Here is a 17,170-nt window from a genome sequence, read left to right on the forward strand (position 1 = left end):
AGTCCAATACACTGTACTTGCTGTGAACAGAGGCGCATGCTATTGGTACTGTGTATGGCAACAAGGGCACAAGAGTGGTGTGCTTAGCCTGAATGAACACTTGCGGCTAGAACTTGAAACTGAACGTGATTCAACTCCGTTTAGGAAGTTTAATTGAACCCTAGTGTGCCATGCAAGAAAAACACTCTGCTTTTGAGAAACGGGCATTCATGCACTCTACTGTGTTTCCTATTAGGCCAGTACAGTGAGCTAGCTCAGAACAAAAGAACTGTGCTTCCTACACAAACGGGGCATATCTAGTTCAACTCAGTATTGGAAACTAAGTAAAAGAGGAGCTACTCTTCAGTCCAATACACTGTACTTGCTGGGAACAGACGCGAATGCTATTTGCACTGTGTATGGCCAGAATAGCACAAGAGTAGTGTTCTTAGCCTGAATGATCACTTGCTGCTAGAACTTGAAACTGAAAGTGATTCAACTCCGTTTAGGAAGTTTAATTGAACCCTAGTGTGCCATGCAAGAAATACACTCTGCTTTTGAGAAACGGGCTTTCTTGTACTCTACTGTGTTTCCTATAGGGCCAGTACAGTGAGCTAGCTCAGAACAAAAGAACTGTGCTTCCTAGACAAACGGGGCATATCCAGTTCGACTCAGTATTGGAAACTAAGTAAAACAGGAGCTTCTCTTCAGGCCAATACACTGTACATGCTGGGAACATACGGGAATGCTATTTTCACTGTGTATGGCCAGAATAGCACAAGAGTGGTGTTCTTAGCCTGAATGATCACTTGCTGCTAGGACTTGAAACTGAACGTGATTCAACTCCGTTTAGGAAGTTTAATTGAACCCTAGTGTGCCATGCAAGTAAAACACTCTGCTTTTGAGAAACGTGCATTCTTGGACTCTACTGAGTTTCCTATAGGGCCAGTACAGTGAGCTAGCTGAGAACAAAAGAACTATGCTTCCAACTTAAACGGGGCATATCAAATTCAACTCAGTACGGAAACTAAGTAAAAGAGGAGCTTCTCTTCAGGCCAATACACTGTACTTGCTGAGAACAGATGCCAATGCTATTTGCATTGTGTATAGCCAGAATAGCACAAGAGTTTTTTTCTTAGCCTGAATGAACACTTGCTGCTAGAACTTGAAACTGACGTGATGATTCAACTCCGTTTAGGAAGTTTAATTGAACCCTAGTGTGCCATGCAAGAAAAAACCTCTGCTTTTGACAAACGGGCATTCTTGCACTCTACTGTGTTTCCTATAGGGCAGGTACAGTGAGCTAGCTCAGAACAAAAGAACTGTGCTTCCTACACAAACGGGGCATATCCAGTTCAACTCACTATTTTAAACTAAGTAAAACAGGAGCTTCTCTTCAGGCCTATACACTGTACTTACTGGGAACAGATGCGAATGCTATTTGCACTGTGTATGGCCAGAAGGGAACCAGATTGGTGTGCTTAGCCTGAATGAACACTTGCTGTTAGAACTTGAAACTGAACATGATTCAACTCCGTTTAGGAAGTTTAATTGAACCCTAGTGTGTCGTGCAAGAAAAACACTCTGCTTTTGAGAAACGGGCATTCTAGCATTCTACTGTGTTTCCTATAGGGCCAGTACAGTGAACTAGCTCAGAACAAGAGAACTGTGCTTCCTACACATACGGGGCATATCTAGTTCAACTCAGTATTGGAAACTAAGTAAAAGAGGAGCTTCTCTTCAGTCCAATACACTGTACTTGCTGGGAACAGACGCGAATGCTATTTGCACTGTGTATGACCAGAATAGCACAAGAGTGGTGTTCTTAGCTTGAATGAACACTGGCTGCTAGAATTGAAACTGAACGTGATTCAACTCCGTTTAGAAAGTTTAATTGAACCCTAATGTGTCATGCAAGAAAAACACTCTGCTTTTGAGAAATGGTCATTCATGCACTCTACTGTGTTTCCTATATGGCCAGTACAGTGAGCTAGCTCAGAACAAAAGAACTGTGCTTCCTATACAAACGGGGCATATCTAGTTCAACTCAGTATTGGAAACTAAGTAAAACAGGAGCTTCTCTTCAGTCCAATACACTGTACTTGCTGGGAAGAGACGCGAATGCTATTTGCACTGTGTAAGGCAAGAATAGCACAAGAGTGGTGTTGTTAGCCTGAATGATCACTTGCTGCTATGACTTGAAACTGAACGTGATTCAACTCCGTTTAGGAAGTTTAATTGAACCCTAGTGTGCCATGCAAGAAAAACACTCTGCTTTTGAGAAACGGGCATTCTTGCACTCTACTGTGTTTCATACAGGGCCAGTACAGTGAGCTAGGTCAGAACAAAAGAACTGTGCTTCCTACACAAGGGGGCATATCTAGTTCAACTCAGTAATGGAAACTAAGTAAAACAGGAGCTCCTCTTCAGTCCAATACACTGTACTTGCTGTGAACTAATGCGCATGCTATTGGTACTGTGTATGGCAACAAGGGCACAAGAGTGGTGTGCTTAGCCTGAATGAACACTTGCGGCTAGAACTTGAAACTGAACGTGATTCAACTCCGTTTAGGAAGTTTAATTGAACCCTAGTGTGCCATGCAAGAAAAACACTCTGCTTTTGAGAAATGGGCATTCATGCACTCTACTGTGTTTCCTATAGGACCAGGACAGTGAGCTAGCTCAGAACAAAAGAACTTTGCTTCCTGCACAAACGGGGCATATCTAGTTAATCTCAGTATTGGAAACTAAGTAAAAGAGGAGCTTCTCTTCAGCCCAATACACTGTACTTTCTGGGAACAGATGCGAATGCTATTTGCACTGTGTATGTCGAGAATAGCACAAGAGTGGTGTTCTTAACCTGAATGAACAGTTGCTGTTAGAACTTGAAACTGAACGTGATTCAACTCCGTTTAGGAAGTTCAATTGAACCCTAGTGTGCCATGCAAGAAAAACACTCTACTTTTGAGAAACGGGCATTCTTGCACTCTACTGCATTTCCTATAGGGCCAGTACAGTTAGGTAGCTCAGAACAAAAGAACTGTGCTTCCTACACAAACGGGGCATATCTAATTCAACTCAGTACGGAAACTAAGTAAAAGAGGAGCTTCTCTTCAGGACAATACACTGTACTTGCTGAGAACAGATGCCAATGCTATTTGCATTGTGTATTGCCAGAATAGCACAAGAGTTTTTTTCTTAGCCTGAATGAACACTTGCTGCTAGAACTTGAAACTGACGTGATGATTCAACTCCGTTTAGGAAGTTTAATTGAACCCTAGTGTGCCATGCAAGAAAAAACCTCTGCTTTTGACAAACGGGCATTCTTGCACTCTACTGTGTTTCCTATAGGGCAGGTACAGTGAGCTAGCTCAGAACAAAAGAACTGTGCTTCCTACACAAACGGGGCATATCCAGTTCAACTCACTATTTTAAACTAAGTAAAACAGGAGCTTCTCTTCAGGCCTATACACTGTACTTACTGGGAACAGATGCGAATGCTATTTGCACTGTGTATGGCCAGAAGGGAACCAGATTGGTGTGCTTAGCCTGAATGAACACTTGCTGTTAGAACTTGAAACTGAACATGATTCAACTCCGTTTAGGAAGTTTAATTGAACCCTAGTGTGTCGTGCAAGAAAAACACTCTGCTTTTGAGAAACGGGCATTCTAGCATTCTACTGTGTTTCCTATAGGGCCAGTACAGTGAACTAGCTCAGAACAAGAGAACTGTGCTTCCTACACATACGGGGCATATCTAGTTCAACTCAGTATTGGAAACTAAGTAAAAGAGGAGCTTCTCTTCAGTCCAATACACTGTACTTGCTGGGAACAGACGCGAATGCTATTTGCACTGTGTATGACCAGAATAGCACAAGAGTGGTGTTCTTAGCTTGAATGAACACTGGCTGCTAGAATTGAAACTGAACGTGATTCAACTCCGTTTAGAAAGTTTAATTGAACCCTAATGTGTCATGCAAGAAAAACACTCTGCTTTTGAGAAATGGGCATTCATGCACTCTACTGTGTTTCCTATATGGCCAGTACAGTGAGCTAGCTCAGAACAAAAGAACTGTGCTTCCTACACAAACGGGGCATATCTAGTTCAACTCAGTATTGGAAACTAAGTAAAACAGGAGCTACTCTTCAGTCCAATACACTGTACTTGCTGGGAACAGACGCGAATGCTATTTGCACTGTGTATGGCCAGAATAGCACAAGAGTAGTGTTCTTAGCCTGAATGATCACTTGCTGCTAGAACTTGAAACTGAAAGTGATTCAACTCCGTTTAGGAAGTTTAATTGAACCCTAGTGTGCCATGCAAGTAAAACACTCTGCTTTTGAGAAACGTGCATTCTTGGACTCTACTGAGTTTCCTATAGGGCCAGTACAGTGAGCTAGCTGAGAACAAAAGAACTATGCTTCCAACTTAAACGGGGCATATCAAATTCAACTCAGTACGGAAACTAAGTAAAAGAGGAGCTTCTCTTCAGGCCAATACACTGTACTTGCTGAGAACAGATGCCAATGCTATTTGCATTGTGTATAGCCAGAATAGCACAAGAGTTTTTTTCTTAGCCTGAATGAACACTTGCTGCTAGAACTTGAAACTGACGTGATGATTCAACTCCGTTTAGGAAGTTTAATTGAACCCTAGTGTGCCATGCAAGAAAAAACCTCTGCTTTTGACAAACGGGCATTCTTGCACTCTACTGTGTTTCCTATAGGGCAGGTACAGTGAGCTAGCTCAGAACAAAAGAACTGTGCTTCCTACACAAACGGGGCATATCCAGTTCAACTCACTATTTTAAACTAAGAAAAACAGGAGCTTCTCTTCAGGCCTATACACTGTACTTACTGGGAACAGATGCGAATGCTATTTGCACTGTGTATGGCCAGAAGGGAACCAGATTGGTGTGCTTAGCCTGAATGAACACTTGCTGTTAGAACTTGAAACTGAACATGATTCAACTCCGTTTAGGAAGTTTAATTGAACCCTAGTGTGTCGTGCAAGAAAAACACTCTGCTTTTGAGAAACGGGCATTCTAGCATTCTACTGTGTTTCCTATAGGGCCAGTACAGTGAACTAGCTCAGAACAAGAGAACTGTGCTTCCTACACATACGGGGCATATCTAGTTCAACTCAGTATTGGAAACTAAGTAAAAGAGGAGCTTCTCTTCAGTCCAATACACTGTACTTGCTGGGAACAGACGCGAATGCTATTTGCACTGTGTATGACCAGAATAGCACAAGAGTGGTGTTCTTAGCTTGAATGAACACTGGCTGCTAGAATTGAAACTGAACGTGATTCAACTCCGTTTAGAAAGTTTAATTGAACCCTAATGTGTCATGCAAGAAAAACACTCTGCTTTTGAGAAATGGTCATTCATGCACTCTACTGTGTTTCCTATATGGCCAGTACAGTGAGCTAGCTCAGAACAAAAGAACTGTGCTTCCTATACAAACGGGGCATATCTAGTTCAACTCAGTATTGGAAACTAAGTAAAACAGGAGCTTCTCTTCAGTCCAATACACTGTACTTGCTGGGAAGAGACGCGAATGCTATTTGCACTGTGTAAGGCAAGAATAGCACAAGAGTGGTGTTGTTAGCCTGAATGATCACTTGCTGCTAGGACTTGAAACTGAACGTGATTCAACTCCGTTTAGGAAGTTTAATTGAACCCTAGTGTGCCATGCAAGAAAAACACTCTGCTTTTGAGAAACGGGCATTCTTGCACTCTACTGTGTTTCATACAGGGCCAGTACAGTGAGCTAGGTCAGAACAAAAGAACTGTGCTTCCTACACAAGGGGGCATATCTAGTTCAACTCAGTAATGGAAACTAAGTAAAACAGGAGCTCCTCTTCAGTCCAATACACTGTACTTGCTGTGAACTAATGCGCATGCTATTGGTACTGTGTATGGCAACAAGGGCACAAGAGTGGTGTGCTTAGCCTGAAAGAACACTTGCGGCTAGAACTTGAAACTGAACGTGATTCAACTCCGTTTAGGAAGTTTAATTGAACCCTAGTGTGCCATGCAAGAAAAACACTCTGCTTTTGAGAAATGGGCATTCATGCACTCTACTGTGTTTCCTATAGGACCAGGACAGTGAGCTAGCTCAGAACAAAAGAACTTTGCTTCCTGCACAAACGGGGCATATCTAGTTAATCTCAGTATTGGAAACTAAGTAAAAGAGGAGCTTCTCTTCAGCCCAATACACTGTACTTTCTGGGAACAGATGCGAATGCTATTTGCACTGTGTATGTCGAGAATAGCACAAGAGTGGTGTTCTTAACCTGAATGAACAGTTGCTGTTAGAACTTGAAACTGAACGTGATTCAACTCCGTTTAGGAAGTTCAATTGAACCCTAGTGTGCCATGCAAGAAAAACACTATACTTTTGAGAAACGGGCATTCTTGCACTCTACTGCATTTCCTATAGGGCCAGTACAGTTAGGTAGCTCAGAACAAAAGAACTGTGCTTCCTACACAAACGGGGCATATCTAATTCAACTCAGTACGGAAACTAAGTAAAAGAGGAGCTTCTCTTCAGGACAATACACTGTACTTGCTGAGAACAGATGCCAATGCTATTTGCATTGTGTATTGCCAGAATAGCACAAGAGTTTTTTTCTTAGCCTGAATGAACACTTGCTGCTAGAACTTGAAACTGACGTGATGATTCAACTCCGTTTAGGAAGTTTAATTGAACCCTAGTGTGCCATGCAAGAAAAAACCTCTGCTTTTGACAAACGGGCATTCTTGCACTCTACTGTGTTTCCTATAGGGCAGGTACAGTGAGCTAGCTCAGAAAAAAGAACTGTGCTTCCTACACAAACGGGGCATATCCAGTTCAACTCACTATTTTAAACTAAGTAAAACAGGAGCTTCTCTTCAGGCCTATACACTGTACTTACTGGGAACAGATGCGAATGCTATTTGCACTGTGTATGGCCAGAAGGGAACCAGATTGGTGTGCTTAGCCTGAATGAACACTTGCTGTTAGAACTTGAAACTGAACATGATTCAACTCCGTTTAGGAAGTTTAATTGAACCCTAGTGTGTCGTGCAAGAAAAACACTCTGCTTTTGAGAAACGGGCATTCTAGCATTCTACTGTGTTTCCTATAGGGCCAGTACAGTGAACTAGCTCAGAACAAGAGAACTGTGCTTCCTACACATACGGGGCATATCTAGTTCAACTCAGTATTGGAAACTAAGTAAAAGAGGAGCTTCTCTTCAGTCCAATACACTGTACTTGCTGGGAACAGACGCGAATGCTATTTGCACTGTGTATGACCAGAATAGCACAAGAGTGGTGTTCTTAGCTTGAATGAACACTGGCTGCTAGAATTGAAACTGAACGTGATTCAACTCCGTTTAGAAAGTTTAATTGAACCCTAATGTGTCATGCAAGAAAAACACTCTGCTTTTGAGAAATGGGCATTCATGCACTCTACTGTGTTTCCTATATGGCCAGTACAGTGAGCTAGCTCAGAACAAAAGAACTGTGCTTCCTACACAAACGGGGCATATCTAGTTCAACTCAGTATTGGAAACTAAGTAAAAGAGGAGCTACTCTTCAGTCCAATACACTGTACTTGCTGGGAACAGACGCGAATGCTATTTGCACTGTGTATGGCCAGAATAGCACAAGAGTAGTGTTCTTAGCCTGAATGATCACTTGCTGCTAGAACTTGAAACTGAAAGTGATTCAACTCCGTTTAGGAAGTTTAATTGAACCCTAGTGTGCCATGCAAGAAATACACTCTGCTTTTGAGAAACGGGCTTTCTTGTACTCTACTGTGTTTCCTATAGGGCCAGTACAGTGAGCTAGCTCAGAACAAAAGAACTGTGCTTCCTAGACAAACGGGGCATATCCAGTTCGACTCAGTATTGGAAACTAAGTAAAACAGGAGCTTCTCTTCAGGCCAATACACTGTACATGCTGGGAACATACGGGAATGCTATTTTCACTGTGTATGGCCAGAATAGCACAAGAGTGGTGTTCTTAGCCTGAATGATCACTTGCTGCTAGGACTTGAAACTGAACGTGATTCAACTCCGTTTAGGAAGTTTAATTGAACCCTAGTGTGCCATGCAAGTAAAACACTCTGCTTTTGAGAAACGTGCATTCTTGGACTCTACTGAGTTTCCTATAGGGCCAGTACAGTGAGCTAGCTGAGAACAAAAGAACTATGCTTCCAACTTAAACGGGGCATATCAAATTCAACTCAGTACGGAAACTAAGTAAAAGAGGAGCTTCTCTTCAGGCCAATACACTGTACTTGCTGAGAACAGATGCCAATGCTATTTGCATTGTGTATAGCCAGAATAGCACAAGAGTTTTTTTCTTAGCCTGAATGAACACTTGCTGCTAGAACTTGAAACTGACGTGATGATTCAACTCCGTTTAGGAAGTTTAATTGAACCCTAGTGTGCCATGCAAGAAAAAACCTCTGCTTTTGACAAACGGGCATTCTTGCACTCTACTGTGTTTCCTATAGGGCAGGTACAGTGAGCTAGCTCAGAACAAAAGAACTGTGCTTCCTACACAAACGGGGCATATCCAGTTCAACTCACTATTTTAAACTAAGTAAAACAGGAGCTTCTCTTCAGGCCTATACACTGTACTTACTGGGAACAGATGCGAATGCTATTTGCACTGTGTATGGCCAGAAGGGAACCAGATTGGTGTGCTTAGCCTGAATGAACACTTGCTGTTAGAACTTGAAACTGAACATGATTCAACTCCGTTTAGGAAGTTTAATTGAACCCTAGTGTGTCGTGCAAGAAAAACACTCTGCTTTTGAGAAACGGGCATTCTAGCATTCTACTGTGTTTCCTATAGGGCCAGTACAGTGAACTAGCTCAGAACAAGAGAACTGTGCTTCCTACACATACGGGGCATATCTAGTTCAACTCAGTATTGGAAACTAAGTAAAAGAGGAGCTTCTCTTCAGTCCAATACACTGTACTTGCTGGGAACAGACGCGAATGCTATTTGCACTGTGTATGACCAGAATAGCACAAGAGTGGTGTTCTTAGCTTGAATGAACACTGGCTGCTAGAATTGAAACTGAACGTGATTCAACTCCGTTTAGAAAGTTTAATTGAACCCTAATGTGTCATGCAAGAAAAACACTCTGCTTTTGAGAAATGGTCATTCATGCACTCTACTGTGTTTCCTATATGGCCAGTACAGTGAGCTAGCTCAGAACAAAAGAACTGTGCTTCCTATACAAACGGGGCATATCTAGTTCAACTCAGTATTGGAAACTAAGTAAAACAGGAGCTTCTCTTCAGTCCAATACACTGTACTTGCTGGGAAGAGACGCGAATGCTATTTGCACTGTGTAAGGCAAGAATAGCACAAGAGTGGTGTTGTTAGCCTGAATGATCACTTGCTGCTAGGACTTGAAACTGAACGTGATTCAACTCCGTTTAGGAAGTTTAATTGAACCCTAGTGTGCCATGCAAGAAAAACACTCTGCTTTTGAGAAACGGGCATTCTTGCACTCTACTGTGTTTCATACAGGGCCAGTACAGTGAGCTAGGTCAGAACAAAAGAACTGTGCTTCCTACACAAGGGGGCATATCTAGTTCAACTCAGTAATGGAAACTAAGTAAAACAGGAGCTCCTCTTCAGTCCAATACACTGTACTTGCTGTGAACTAATGCGCATGCTATTGGTACTGTGTATGGCAACAAGGGCACAAGAGTGGTGTGCTTAGCCTGAATGAACACTTGCGGCTAGAACTTGAAACTGAACGTGATTCAACTCCGTTTAGGAAGTTTAATTGAACCCTAGTGTGCCATGCAAGAAAAACACTCTGCTTTTGAGAAATGGGCATTCATGCACTCTACTGTGTTTCCTATAGGACCAGGACAGTGAGCTAGCTCAGAACAAAAGAACTTTGCTTCCTGCACAAACGGGGCATATCTAGTTAATCTCAGTATTGGAAACTAAGTAAAAGAGGAGCTTCTCTTCAGCCCAATACACTGTACTTTCTGGGAACAGATGCGAATGCTATTTGCACTGTGTATGTCGAGAATAGCACAAGAGTGGTGTTCTTAACCTGAATGAACAGTTGCTGTTAGAACTTGAAACTGAACGTGATTCAACTCCGTTTAGGAAGTTCAATTGAACCCTAGTGTGCCATGCAAGAAAAACACTATACTTTTGAGAAACGGGCATTCTTGCACTCTACTGCATTTCCTATAGGGCCAGTACAGTTAGGTAGCTCAGAACAAAAGAACTGTGCTTCCTACACAAACGGGGCATATCTAATTCAACTCAGTACGGAAACTAAGTAAAAGAGGAGCTTCTCTTCAGGACAATACACTGTACTTGCTGAGAACAGATGCCAATGCTATTTGCATTGTGTATTGCCAGAATAGCACAAGAGTTTTTTTCTTAGCCTGAATGAACACTTGCTGCTAGAACTTGAAACTGACGTGATGATTCAACTCCGTTTAGGAAGTTTAATTGAACCCTAGTGTGCCATGCAAGAAAAAACCTCTGCTTTTGACAAACGGGCATTCTTGCACTCTACTGTGTTTCCTATAGGGCAGGTACAGTGAGCTAGCTCAGAAAAAAGAACTGTGCTTCCTACACAAACGGGGCATATCCAGTTCAACTCACTATTTTAAACTAAGTAAAACAGGAGCTTCTCTTCAGGCCTATACACTGTACTTACTGGGAACAGATGCGAATGCTATTTGTACTGTGTATGGCCAGAAGGGAACCAGATTGGTGTGCTTAGCCTGAATGAACACTTGCTGTTAGAACTTGAAACTGAACATGATTCAACTCCGTTTAGGAAGTTTAATTGAACCCTAGTGTGTCGTGCAAGAAAAACACTCTGCTTTTGAGAAACGGGCATTCTAGCATTCTACTGTGTTTCCTATAGGGCCAGTACAGTGAACTAGCTCAGAACAAGAGAACTGTGCTTCCTACACATACGGGGCATATCTAGTTCAACTCAGTATTGGAAACTAAGTAAAAGAGGAGCTTCTCTTCAGTCCAATACACTGTACTTGCTGGGAACAGACGCGAATGCTATTTGCACTGTGTATGACCAGAATAGCAAAAGAGTGGTGTTCTTAGCTTGAATGAACACTGGCTGCTAGAATTGAAACTGAACGTGATTCAACTCCGTTTAGAAAGTTTAATTGAACCCTAATGTGTCATGCAAGAAAAACACTCTGCTTTTGAGAAATGGGCATTCATGCACTCTACTGTGTTTCCTATATGGCCAGTACAGTGAGCTAGCTCAGAACAAAAGAACTGTGCTTCCTATACAAACGGGGCATATCTAGTTCAACTCAGTATTGGAAACTAAGTAAAACAGGAGCTTCTCTTCAGTCCAATACACTGTACTTGCTGTGAACAGAGGCGCATGCTATTGGTACTGTGTATGGCAACAAGGGCACAAGAGTGGTGTGCTTAGCCTGAATGAACACTTGCGGCTAGAACTTGAAACTGAACGTGATTCAACTCCGTTTAGGAAGTTTAATTGAACCCTAGTGTGCCATGCAAGAAAAACACTCTGCTTTTGAGAAACGGGCATTCATGCACTCTACTGTGTTTCCTATTAGGCCAGTACAGTGAGCTAGCTCAGAACAAAAGAACTGTGCTTCCTACACAAACGGGGCATATCTAGTTCAACTCAGTATTGGAAACTAAGTAAAAGAGGAGCTACTCTTCAGTCCAATACACTGTACTTGCTGGGAACAGACGCGAATGCTATTTGCACTGTGTATGGCCAGAATAGCACAAGAGTAGTGTTCTTAGCCTGAATGATCACTTGCTGCTAGAACTTGAAACTGAAAGTGATTCAACTCCGTTTAGGAAGTTTAATTGAACCCTAGTGTGCCATGCAAGAAATACACTCTGCTTTTGAGAAACGGGCTTTCTTGTACTCTACTGTGTTTCCTATAGGGCCAGTACAGTGAGCTAGCTCAGAACAAAAGAACTGTGCTTCCTAGACAAACGGGGCATATCCAGTTCGACTCAGTATTGGAAACTAAGTAAAACAGGAGCTTCTCTTCAGGCCAATACACTGTACATGCTGGGAACATACGGGAATGCTATTTTCACTGTGTATGGCCAGAATAGCACAAGAGTGGTGTTCTTAGCCTGAATGATCACTTGCTGCTAGGACTTGAAACTGAACGTGATTCAACTCCGTTTAGGAAGTTTAATTGAACCCTAGTGTGCCATGCAAGTAAAACACTCTGCTTTTGAGAAACGTGCATTCTTGGACTCTACTGAGTTTCCTATAGGGCCAGTACAGTGAGCTAGCTGAGAACAAAAGAACTATGCTTCCAACACAAACGGGGCATATTTAATTCAACTCAGTACGAAAACTAAGTAAAAGAGGAGCTTTTATTCAGGCCAATACACTGTACTTGCTGAGAACAGATGCTAATGCTATTTGCACTGTGTATAGCCAGAATAGCACAAGAGTTTTTTTCTTAGCCTGAATGAACACTTGCTGCTAGAACTTGAAACTGACGTGACGATTCAACCCCATTTAGGAAGTTTAATTGAACCCTAGTGTGCCATGCAAGAAAAAACCTCTGCTTTTGACAAACGGGCATTCTTGCACTCTACTGTGTTTCCTATAGGGCAGGTACAGTGAGCTAGCTCAGAACAAAAGAACTGTGCTTCCTACACAAACGGGGCATATCCAGTTCAACTCACTATTTTAAACTAAGTAAAACAGGAGCTTCTCTTCAGGCCTATACACTGTACTTGCTGGGAACAGATGCGAATGCTATTTGCACTGTGTATGGCCAGAAGGGAACCAGATTGGTGTGCTTAGCCTGAATGAACACTTGCTGTTAGAACTTGAAACTGAACATGATTCAACTCCGTTTAGGAAGTTTAATTGAACCCTAGTGTGTCGTGCAAGAAAAACACTCTGCTTTTGAGAAACGGGCATTCTAGCATTCTACTGTGTTTCCTATAGGGCCAGTACAGTGAACTAGCTCAGAACAAGAGAACTGTGCTTCCTACACAAACGGGACATATCTAGTTCAACTCAGTATTGGAAACTAAGTAAAAGAGGAGCTTCTCTTCAGTCCAATACACTGTACTTGCTGGGAACAGACGCGAATGCTATTTGCACTGTGTATGGCCAGAATAGCACAAGAGTGGTGTTCTTAGCCTGAATGAACACTGGCTGCTAGAATTGAAACTGAACGTGATTCAACTCCGTTTAGAAAGTTTAATTGAACCCTAATGTGTCATGCAAGAAAAACACTCTGCTTTTGAGAAATGGGCATTCATGCACTCTACTGTGTTTCCTATATGGCCAGTACAGTGAGCTAGCTCAGAACAAAAGAACTGTGCTTCCTATACAAACGGGGCATATCTAGTTCAACTCAGTATTGGAAACTAAGTAAAACAGGAGCTTCTCTTCAGTCCAATACACTGTACTTGCTGTGAACAGAGGCGCATGCTATTGGTACTGTGTATGGCAACAAGGGCACAAGAGTGGTGTGCTTAGCCTGAATGAACACTTGCGGCTAGAACTTGAAACTGAACGTGATTCAACTCCGTTTAGGAAGTTTAATTGAACCCTAGTGTGCCATGCAAGAAAAACACTCTGCTTTTGAGAAACGGGCATTCATGCACTCTACTGTGTTTCCTATTAGGCCAGTACAGTGAGCTAGCTCAGAACAAAAGAACTGTGCTTCCTACACAAACGGGGCATATCTAGTTCAACTCAGTATTGGAAACTAAGTAAAAGAGGAGCTACTCTTCAGTCCAATACACTGTACTTGCTGGGAACAGACGCGAATGCTATTTGCACTGTGTATGGCCAGAATAGCACAAGAGTAGTGTTCTTAGCCTGAATGATCACTTGCTGCTAGAACTTGAAACTGAAAGTGATTCAACTCCGTTTAGGAAGTTTAATTGAACCCTAGTGTGCCATGCAAGAAATACACTCTGCTTTTGAGAAACGGGCTTTCTTGTACTCTACTGTGTTTCCTATAGGGCCAGTACAGTGAGCTAGCTCAGAACAAAAGAACTGTGCTTCCTAGACAAACGGGGCATATCCAGTTCGACTCAGTATTGGAAACTAAGTAAAACAGGAGCTTCTCTTCAGGCCAATACACTGTACATGCTGGGAACATACGGGAATGCTATTTTCACTGTGTATGGCCAGAATAGCACAAGAGTGGTGTTCTTAGCCTGAATGATCACTTGCTGCTAGGACTTGAAACTGAACGTGATTCAACTCCGTTTAGGAAGTTTAATTGAACCCTAGTGTGCCATGCAAGTAAAACACTCTGCTTTTGAGAAACGTGCATTCTTGGACTCTACTGAGTTTCCTATAGGGCCAGTACAGTGAGCTAGCTGAGAACAAAAGAACTATGCTTCCAACTTAAACGGGGCATATCAAATTCAACTCAGTACGGAAACTAAGTAAAAGAGGAGCTTCTCTTCAGGCCAATACACTGTACTTGCTGAGAACAGATGCCAATGCTATTTGCATTGTGTATAGCCAGAATAGCACAAGAGTTTTTTTCTTAGCCTGAATGAACACTTGCTGCTAGAACTTGAAACTGACGTGATGATTCAACTCCGTTTAGGAAGTTTAATTGAACCCTAGTGTGCCATGCAAGAAAAAACCTCTGCTTTTGACAAACGGGCATTCTTGCACTCTACTGTGTTTCCTATAGGGCAGGTACAGTGAGCTAGCTCAGAACAAAAGAACTGTGCTTCCTACACAAACGGGGCATATCCAGTTCAACTCACTATTTTAAACTAAGTAAAACAGGAGCTTCTCTTCAGGCCTATACACTGTACTTACTGGGAACAGATGCGAATGCTATTTGCACTGTGTATGGCCAGAAGGGAACCAGATTGGTGTGCTTAGCCTGAATGAACACTTGCTGTTAGAACTTGAAACTGAACATGATTCAACTCCGTTTAGGAAGTTTAATTGAACCCTAGTGTGTCGTGCAAGAAAAACACTCTGCTTTTGAGAAACGGGCATTCTAGCATTCTACTGTGTTTCCTATAGGGCCAGTACAGTGAACTAGCTCAGAACAAGAGAACTGTGCTTCCTACACATACGGGGCATATCTAGTTCAACTCAGTATTGGAAACTAAGTAAAAGAGGAGCTTCTCTTCAGTCCAATACACTGTACTTGCTGGGAACAGACGCGAATGCTATTTGCACTGTGTATGACCAGAATAGCACAAGAGTGGTGTTCTTAGCTTGAATGAACACTGGCTTCTAGAATTGAAACTGAACGTGATTCAACTCCGTTTAGAAAGTTTAATTGAACCCTAATGTGTCATGCAAGAAAAACACTCTGCTTTTGAGAAATGGTCATTCATGCACTCTACTGTGTTTCCTATATGGCCAGTACAGTGAGCTAGCTCAGAACAAAAGAACTGTGCTTCCTATACAAACGGGGCATATCTAGTTCAACTCAGTATTGGAAACTAAGTAAAACAGGAGCTTCTCTTCAGTCCAATACACTGTACTTGCTGGGAAGAGACGCGAATGCTATTTGCACTGTGTAAGGCAAGAATAGCACAAGAGTGGTGTTGTTAGCCTGAATGATCACTTGCTGCTAGGACTTGAAACTGAACGTGATTCAACTCCGTTTAGGAAGTTTAATTGAACCCTAGTGTGCCATGCAAGAAAAACACTCTGCTTTTGAGAAACGGGCATTCTTGCACTCTACTGTGTTTCATACAGGGCCAGTACAGTGAGCTAGGTCAGAACAAAAGAACTGTGCTTCCTACACAAGGGGGCATATCTAGTTCAACTCAGTAATGGAAACTAAGTAAAACAGGAGCTCCTCTTCAGTCCAATACACTGTACTTGCTGTGAACTAATGCGCATGCTATTGGTACTGTGTATGGCAACAAGGGCACAAGAGTGGTGTGCTTAGCCTGAATGAACACTTGCGGCTAGAACTTGAAACTGAACGTGATTCAACTCCGTTTAGGAAGTTTAATTGAACCCTAGTGTGCCATGCAAGAAAAACACTCTGCTTTTGAGAAATGGGCATTCATGCACTCTACTGTGTTTCCTATAGGACCAGGACAGTGAGCTAGCTCAGAACAAAAGAACTTTGCTTCCTGCACAAACGGGGCATATCTAGTTAATCTCAGTATTGGAAACTAAGTAAAAGAGGAGCTTCTCTTCAGCCCAATACACTGTACTTTCTGGGAACAGATGCGAATGCTATTTGCACTGTGTATGTCGAGAATAGCACAAGAGTGGTGTTCTTAACCTGAATGAACAGTTGCTGTTAGAACTTGAAACTGAACGTGATTCAACTCCGTTTAGGAAGTTCAATTGAACCCTAGTGTGCCATGCAAGAAAAACACTCTACTTTTGAGAAACGGGCATTCTTGCACTCTACTGCATTTCCTATAGGGCCAGTACAGTTAGGTAGCTCAGAACAAAAGAACTGTGCTTCCTACACAAACGGGGCATATCTAATTCAACTCAGTACGGAAACTAAGTAAAAGAGGAGCTTCTCTTCAGGACAATACACTGTACTTGCTGAGAACAGATGCCAATGCTATTTGCATTGTGTATTGCCAGAATAGCACAAGAGTTTTTTTCTTAGCCTGAATGAACACTTGCTGCTAGAACTTGAAACTGACGTGATGATTCAACTCCGTTTAGGAAGTTTAATTGAACCCTAGTGTGCCATGCAAGAAAAAACCTCTGCTTTTGACAAACGGGCATTCTTGCACTCTACTGTGTTTCCTATAGGGCAGGTACAGTGAGCTAGCTCAGAAAAAAGAACTGTGCTTCCTACACAAACGGGGCATATCCAGTTCAACTCACTATTTTAAACTAAGTAAAACAGGAGCTTCTCTTCAGGCCTATACACTGTACTTACTGGGAACAGATGCGAATGCTATTTGCACTGTGTATGGCCAGAAGGGAACCAGATTGGTGTGCTTAGCCTGAATGAACACTTGCTGTTAGAACTTGAAACTGAACATGATTCAACTCCGTTTAGGAAGTTTAATTGAACCCTAGTGTGTCGTGCAAGAAAAACACTCTGCTTTTGAGAAACGGGCATTCTAGCATTCTACTGTGTTTCCTATAGGGCCAGTACAGTGAACTAGCTCAGAACAAGAGAACTGTGCTTCCTACACATACGGGGCATATCTAGTTCAACTCAGTATTGGAAAC

The sequence above is a fragment of the Peromyscus maniculatus genome, chromosome 23 (assembly GCF_049852395.1).
Source record: "Peromyscus maniculatus bairdii isolate BWxNUB_F1_BW_parent chromosome 23, HU_Pman_BW_mat_3.1, whole genome shotgun sequence".
NCBI classification, from domain to species: Eukaryota; Metazoa; Chordata; class Mammalia; order Rodentia; family Cricetidae; genus Peromyscus; species Peromyscus maniculatus.